The sequence below is a fragment of the Capsicum annuum genome, chromosome 10, assembly GCF_002878395.1.
Source record: "Capsicum annuum cultivar UCD-10X-F1 chromosome 10, UCD10Xv1.1, whole genome shotgun sequence".
Classification (NCBI taxonomy): domain Eukaryota; kingdom Viridiplantae; phylum Streptophyta; class Magnoliopsida; order Solanales; family Solanaceae; genus Capsicum; species Capsicum annuum.
In genome coordinates, this window is record NC_061120.1 from 159,232,453 (window position 1) to 159,240,876 (window position 8,424).

Consider the following 8,424-nt stretch of genomic DNA (forward strand, 5'->3'; position numbering starts at 1 on the left):
AGACTATGGTTCATCTAGTGTAATTTGTTAATTCTTTGTGGGAGTGAGGGAAATTTGATTCTTGTATCGATTCTGTTATAAAATGCTTGTATATGAGTGATATTGGGTAACTCTCTTGTTGTGAGGGGCATATGTTTGATAAATATGGGTTATTTGTATGGTGTCTTTTATTGAGAAATATGCATGAGTTTTCCACTTGTTGAGTCACCTCTAGAGGCTAGAATATTTTGGAGTAGTGTTCTTGAACTATCAATTGTGTACAAAATATGCTTAGTATAGAAACTTGCATTCTGTGTTGTCAATATAGTACTACATTAAGTGTCTTGTATGTAGTACAAATATAGAGTCTCCTCAGCTTATTATGCTTATATTTAAGAGTTGTTCGAGGATGAACAAGGTGTTAAGTATGGGATGGTGATGTTGGGTGTATTTATGCACTCTAGTGTTGCTATTCTAGTTTGTTTAGTCTTGTTTTGAGGATAATTCATGTTCTTTATGCATTGATGATGATATAAATAAGCATTTAAGTGTTAAATTAGGTGTTTACAATGTTTAAAAGTGTTTTCAAACAAGTTTGGGTTTAAATCATTCAATTAGAGTTTAGACGAGAAAACTAGTTTTACTAGCTTGGGCTAGGTGTTGTTCTAGTCTCTCATATTGGATTCTAGTGTGTTAAGTTCCTAGTGGTTTTATTGTGTAATTATGTGTGTAACAACTTATTTTGAATGTGCAAGGTATAATCGAATCAAGTTAAGAGTCAAAGCAAAATGTTAAAGATTAAGCGAGCAAGCCTAGTCTTAGCTCGTGTTTCTTGCTTATCGTTGTAAATGTTTTGTTGTATTGAAATCTAATACACGGTGTTTGATTATGTAAGATGCTTGTGGATTTTATTATGGTGATTTATGGATGTTGAACAATCTATAAATTAAAGGGAAAACAACACCAAAATCATGGAAGGGAAGGCAAAGTAACGTCACAAGGCATGGGACAAAAAGTTGGACGTTGAACACTTAGAAAATATTTTGAGAGCAACTTCCAGTAGCTGAAGGCGATTAGCATGTGAAGTAGGATCCATATCAAGCTTCTTTGCCTTAGAAAAATTGGTGAAGTGTAATTCCAGTAGCACCGTACGAATTGCCTGCGACGCATGATCCATCCCGGTGAAGAATAGTATGCACCGCATGCTCTATACCTATGATCTCAAGGACGCGCAACATGCTCCATTTTAGTGCAGACAAGAATGTGTATCACCCTCTACTGCCATACTCTCATGCACGTAATATCCTTGTCCTGCACGGCTAGGGATTGGTCCACTCTAAATACATTACATTGCACACTTTATTCATTATCTTGGGACAACTTCTGACGTCTTGGAGATAAAAGGGGCTGCTACAACTCATTTTAGGTTTTATTCATTCTTTAACTTATATTTTAATGGTTTTAATTATGTATTCATCATGGATGATTGCGATTATGACTTTTAGTGACTTAAAAACTCCCTTTCCGAGGTTAAAGCCAAGAACATGACTACTTACAATTTATTTCTTTGGATTCACTTATCATATTTGATTGCTTGTTTATTCTTGTTTTAATTATTTTAAGGATTTATCACCCTTAGAATATTTATATTGTTGACCTTGCGATCTCAAGAGAGGGAATAGGGAGATAGAACTTGGGGATAAATAGAGTTTGTATTCTTTTATAAAATAAGGAATTTAAATTAGCGTCTAGGAATGGGATGTACCTAGAAGCCTTACTTGATTCACATGTAGGATTATAGATTTAACCACTTAATTAGATTATTACATACTCGCTCAATGATATAGGACCATGATCATGCGATTAACCTTATGAATCAACAACCAAGATAAGCGAGTTAATGAATGAAGTTCAACAATATAGTATGATTGTCTAAAATGCTTTAACCCTGGGCATCCACCCATTGATTGTCCAAAGTCCTTTATTTTTCCACATAGTTTACTTTACTTTAAATTTATAACTACACAACTCTTGTGCTACTTTCAATAGTTAAACTAGAATTGGATAGTTGTCAACACAAGTCCCTGTGGGATCGATACTTGGCTTCTATAGGAAAATTTTACTACTTGGTGAGACCACGTACACTTGCGTGTGAGCTTCGGCAAAACAGCCATAGTAGAAACTAACACAGAAGACAACCACACTAGGATTCAGGTAGAATGGAGCTTAAGGGAAAGTGATTTTAGCAACATGTCCATTCTAGCAGCCTCAACAACATGAGAATTTAATAATTGTTTAGTGAGTGTCTTTACTTTAATATTTAGTCCTTGAACCTTACCAGTTAATTCTGCAACTTTGCCTTTGAGCTTTGCATTTTCTGCTGCAAGATCTTCAGTGGCACCTAGTCCCTCCGAGGACAACTTTTGATTCTGCAGTTTCAGGTATATTATTTCAGTATCTTATAAGTCTCAACTCTTCCATTTCATTAGTTGGGCTTTCTTAATAAGCCAAAAGTTCTGACACCCCTTCAATGCACATATTCTCATCCATGGTTGTCGGATTGAACTTTTGTTTGATAGTTCCTAGCGTTCCCTTCGTCCCAATTACCTTAAAGTGACCAAATACTTTATTTAGGAAATACCCATATGACATTCCATATTTCCCTTCCTTCTCACAGATTACTTTCTTTATATGCTCTGTCATAAGAGCGGGTAAGCTTATTAACTCAAACATTCAATTAAGAATAGGTCAACACTGGAGGCGATTGTTCTCTTTTCCGACCTTGGCAGCATGACCTTTTTGATGAACTTAAATAACAACTGAGAAACATTTTTAAGAACTTATTTTTCATTACAGCTGTTGATATTCCTCCAACATTTGATGCCTCAATCATGAATTCTGTAGTATGTTGTTGATTTATCATAGTTCTTACCCCTACAATAGGTACATCCAAGATTCTCCCTAGTATTTCTTCATCTAGGTATATCTCCTCCCCTTGCACTATACTGGTAAGACTCATCCCATCTTATGAGAAGTCCATAGTATAATAAACTTCTCTAACTTCATTTTTAAATAACATAGGAACCGATTCTTCCAGTAAGTGAAGCCATACTTGGTGTTTCATATATTCCACCAAATCTATCTTGCCAAGTTTTTCATAAATCTTGGATCAAATACTCTCCCAGATAATACTTTTTGGGTTTCTAAGATAGCAATCCTTTCTTCTTTTGGAACAATCTTATTTTCTTTATCTTTTCTGCTTCTTATTGAGTTATCACTTGGTTTATCACCATCCTCAATTTTTATCTTCTTAGGACCAGGTCTCTCAGAGACTTTCTTTCTTTTCATAGCTATGTGCTTATTCCTGCTTGCAGCGGAACTGTTAGACTTTGAGTGAAAAGACCTGGTCCTTTCAGCATCATGAACTTCTTGTATTTTCCTCTTAGTTACAATGACAATATCAAATCAAAAACATCATCTTCTCCAACCTTCACAACTTTGATATTTTTCTCCTTCTCAGCAATAGATTTCTTTAGTCTTCTTCTTTCAATGGTAGAGGACTTATTTTCCTTCAAGGTATATGCTAACAACCTCGCTTCAGACCTCCTAGAAGAATAAAATCTAGTACTTTGTATGCCAGTATTAATCATTTTCCTTTTTTCTTTACCAACTTTTAGTTTATTCATTTTCCAAACTAGAGGTTATTTATCCCCATCCTTTTCATTTTTCTTATTTAGTGGTAAAACGAACTCCCTTTCCTTCTTTAAATCATCCACTTTTTATGATATTTTCTCTTTCTTACTAGCAGAACATTCCTTGGGATCATGTATAAGCAGTAATAAATTTTCAGCTACCCAGTTTATGCTGCTGAATAAATCTTCTTTCTTTACATGAGTATGTTCACCAAGAAGCTGGGCAAATATCGGATTTAACATAGAGGGCTCTGATTTTTCTATGGAAGGGGGAATTTCTGATTGAGACATTTTTTGATCACTTGGAAAGTCAATATCTTGATTTATGTAAACTTTCAGGGCTAACTCATCAGGGTTTTTACTGGAACCTAGAGATTTGACTGAAATAGATTCACTAAAGGTTTCAGAATTTTTAGAAGGATGACTGATGGGTAAATTACTTAGTAGCTCTTGAGGTTGATCTGAGGATAGTTCTTTCATGGGATTTAAAGCAGGTGGTATTTCAACCATTTCTTGAGAGAGAGAGAGAAAGAGAAAAAGGGACCAATTTTTTTTCGAGTTACTTGTGAAGAAGATGAAATAAAAGGATTTTAATTTGTAATTAAGGAGATGAACGTTTAAGAGGATTTTTTTGAATTGACGCGTTTAATTACTAAAGAAGACTCTTCACACTATTTTAAACTTGACAACTTTTGTTAAGATAGTAGAAGACATGTGACCTTTTTCATACATAAATTAAATGAATTTTAAGTCACATTGTTTTGGCACTAACTTGAGAGATGGGATCGGGTCTGTCTCCTATTGACTGAATATTGTACTTGCAATAGCTTCAATTGTTCTCCTCCCAAGCTGTTCCCATGGGTGTATTCGTGTAAAGGTATGGAGCTGAGTTAGACTCACATGCACTTATTTTAGCAAGGATACCTATCTCTTTGACATAGTCAAATTTTAGAGGAGACGTTGATTCATATGATAAGTTAGGTTTTCTTGATCAAAACATGCTTTAGCCTCTGCATACCTTTTTTTGATAATTTTTTCTCATCTTCTATCATGGACTATGTCCCTTGAAATCAACTATTTCAAACTACGACACCTCCACTTGAAGTATCTTGAAAGAGACGCTGCATTTAGATCTTCCATACTTGACAACAGTTCCCTTTCTCAAATCTAGAATCATGATCACTTGTTTGATTTGCCAACCCATTTGAGCTTGAGTTCCCAATAAGAAGACAATGGTATTATTAGAGCCTTCTTATCCCATGTAGGTAGAGAATTCTTTTTTATCTCATTTGGCTATGTATGTCCCTGCTGAACATATCTAAATTTTCTCATTACAACTCTTATCTAGATTTGACCATTTCCCTTGGTGTGCCTATCTTTTCCGCAATGATTACACATAGGTTTGGTAGCCTTGTTTCTAGCATCATTGAGAGTCTTTTCTTGCCACCCAACAGGTTGAAATTCATCTTGATAGCCTAGTCCATTATCATCATTAACACCTTGATTATCCAGATTAGAGAGAATCTATGAAGGATCAGTCTACTTAAGAGACTTGTTCAACTCATCTCTTAAGCAGAACAGGTACCTTTCCAATTCTTCATTACTGTGAAGCACAAACATAAGGTATTTTTGGGAATCCCTCAATCTTTTCTTAAGATCAACTTGAAGCCTTGAAGCTTCTTTCTTCCCCTTTTTATCTTCATCATTTACTCTCTTCAAATTACACATTAAACTCTAATTTTTAAATTTTATCTTTGTGAACAATTTTTTAGTTTCAGAAATTTAGAGAGTTAAAGCAATCAACTCATGTACTTGATTTTCTACTTTCTCCTCTAGAACCTTTTTTCAGGGGTTAGTTCACACATAGAGTCTATCAATACACTAACAAGCTTCTTTATCTTCTTAATATAATAATTATCTAGATTTTCCTTAATATCAAAAAGTGTTACCTCTTTTTCCTTTTTATCTTCTGTGTTTGACAAGAAAGAAAATAAGGAATCATAGCTAACTGGACTTTCTTCCACTGCTAGCATAGAACCACCTCTAATTTTCTCATTTTTATCTGGATTACTGGAAGGGTGTCCCATACTACCGGAGCTTGCTTTACAGCTTACTCAGCTACTGCTTTCCTTCTTGAATTTTCAGAATTTTAATTATTCGTTTGCATTTGGCAGTTTTTCATGAATGCTTCAGAGAAATCATCTTTGTGATAACCTTGAATCTTACCACTTCTTTTACTAAGCTGACCGCTCCTTTTATAGCTCTAACAATTATTGTTGCCAAAATTGCAATCAGTGTTTTCTTTACCTACGTCAGACTTTAAAACCTTCAAGGTCAGGCATATTTTTCTTTTTTGCTTCCTTTCTTTACAGCCCTAGATTAGTTATAGCAACCATGATAACCAGAGCACTCTAAGTATGAATCTTTTAGAGAGAACTTGGCTCTGATACCAATTGTTGAAACCTTGAGGGGTTGTACCACACAGTGAGGGACCACGTCCCTCAAAGTTAATCACAAGCTATAGAATAGTAAAGAAACTGAGGTGTTGGAAAACAAAGGCAGTGCCGAAAGGTAAAAACATAAGATTTTAATGTGGAAATCCAGGAAGAGAAAAACCACGACTTGCCCTCACAAGCACCTCCAAATGTACTACAATTAAACTTTTGATTACAGTCTAGATTTTAGCCTACCTCTAGGCTCCTTTCGCTTGTAATAATCTACTACAAGCTCATCTTGGTTACTCTACCAAGGACCCTCTACACTGGTTAACTCTAACCAATAACATGCTTAGGCAACTCATCCTAAGCATTCTCTACTCAAATAAAAAAAATGTAAATCTTATAAGATGAGTAGTTCAATTACAAATCATTACTCACTTAAGAACAATTTCAATTGTAAGAACTCATAAAGCTAGGAACTTGAGTAGTGTTGAAATGGGATTTTTGCTGCCTCTCTTCACTCTTTGTAACTGCCAAAAACTAATTAATAAAGAAGCATCTCTTTCCTTTTATACCCAAGTGATGATTAAGGCTTGAAAGATCAATGGACTAGCTATCTAAATTAGTACAAAATAGTATTGCCAATTTGTTGTACAATCGGACAAAACTGTGCAAACAATACGTGCCAGCTGTATTATACCTTGGACGTCCAGGGACCTGGTCCCTTGTAGTTTAGCTGCTCATCAATCAAAACTACATATAACATATACATAATCTCATCTATTTATGTATTTGAGTTTTATAATCTCATCTATCTATGTATCGTTGTTTTATAATTTTGTATATCTGAGTTTTATAAACTCATGTATATGATTTTTATAATTTCATGTATCTATGCATCTGAGTTTTATAATTTCTTCTAATACTTTTGATGCATTCTAATATTGATACATTTAGCTGCTCCACACATGTATATGTTAAGTGTAACCATAAAAGTTTATGATACATTAGGTTTCTAATACTTTTGACACATTTAGTTGCTCCACACATATATCTTGCATGTTTATGGTATATTTATTAATAAATTATTTTATACATTATGTTTCTAATACTTTTGATACACTATAATTTTGATACATTTCTTTCTAGATCTGGCTTTTTTGACAAGAACAAAGGAAACAAACGGAGGAGAATTCTTTGAAGGAAGGAAACAAGCATTTTTGACCAGATCTCCACCTATCTCATCAAAACTCTAGAACACTCTCCAGAGAAGATAGAGCTTTGGGATATTTTTATTTTTATGGTGGTTCATCGATGATTTTTTTGATTAAAGATGACTAAAGATAGGGAGAGATGAAGGTGGAGAGGAGGAGATGAGAGTGGAATAAAGAAAAGGGAGAAGAGGGAGAGAGTGATAGTTTTGGTGGTGGTTAGATGGTGAGAGTCATAGAGATGGAAGCTTTTCGCTGCTGTTGGGGATGCTTTTTCGGTGAGAGAAAGAGAGATAAAAGGAGAAGTTGAGAGAAGGGTAAAGATACAGTGAAAAAATTATAGAAATTTGAGAGATCTGAGAACAATGAGAACAAAGACTTGAGTAGATAAAATAAAAATGTGATGTATCTCGTACAATGGGAGAGAAATATTAAAATATGAACTCAGATATAATTAAATATAAGATATGTAATATTATGTAGAAGAGGTAAGATTATTATTGTTGTGATGTAATTTTTTCTTGTTAGTTCTTATCATATCAACGTTTGTATATAACACTAGCGTGTTAAGGTCCGTATTAGCATCGGCCCAACATCAAGGGTTTTTTGGATAGAGTTAGATTAATGCAAATGAGAATTATATGTTGGAAAACATTCATCTACACAACATATTAATTGCTTGATAGTATTTTTCAAGAATTCAAGTTTTACAATATAGTAACCTATAACTTATATACATAATAATAAAATCTACTGTGTTCCAAGGTTGAGATCTTTAATCATAAAATTGACACTTTTTACATGAAGTAGAGAACGTGAGATCAAGATTGAGAAAGAGATTGAAAATGGTCACTTCTATTCTTAAGTTTATAAAATACACATATACACAAAATGTATTTCAATATTCTGCTTAAGCTGTAGAAATATTAACATTAAAACAAAACAAAAAAAGATAGACATGGAAACAAAAGAGTTTAAGCTGAGCAACTATTTGAGGCCAAGTTTGAGGACGATTTAGATCCCAATTATCTTACTTTAACAAACTTATAAATATGTAAATTGATTTCCCCAAAAATTTTGCCTCTAGTATTAGAACGAACATGT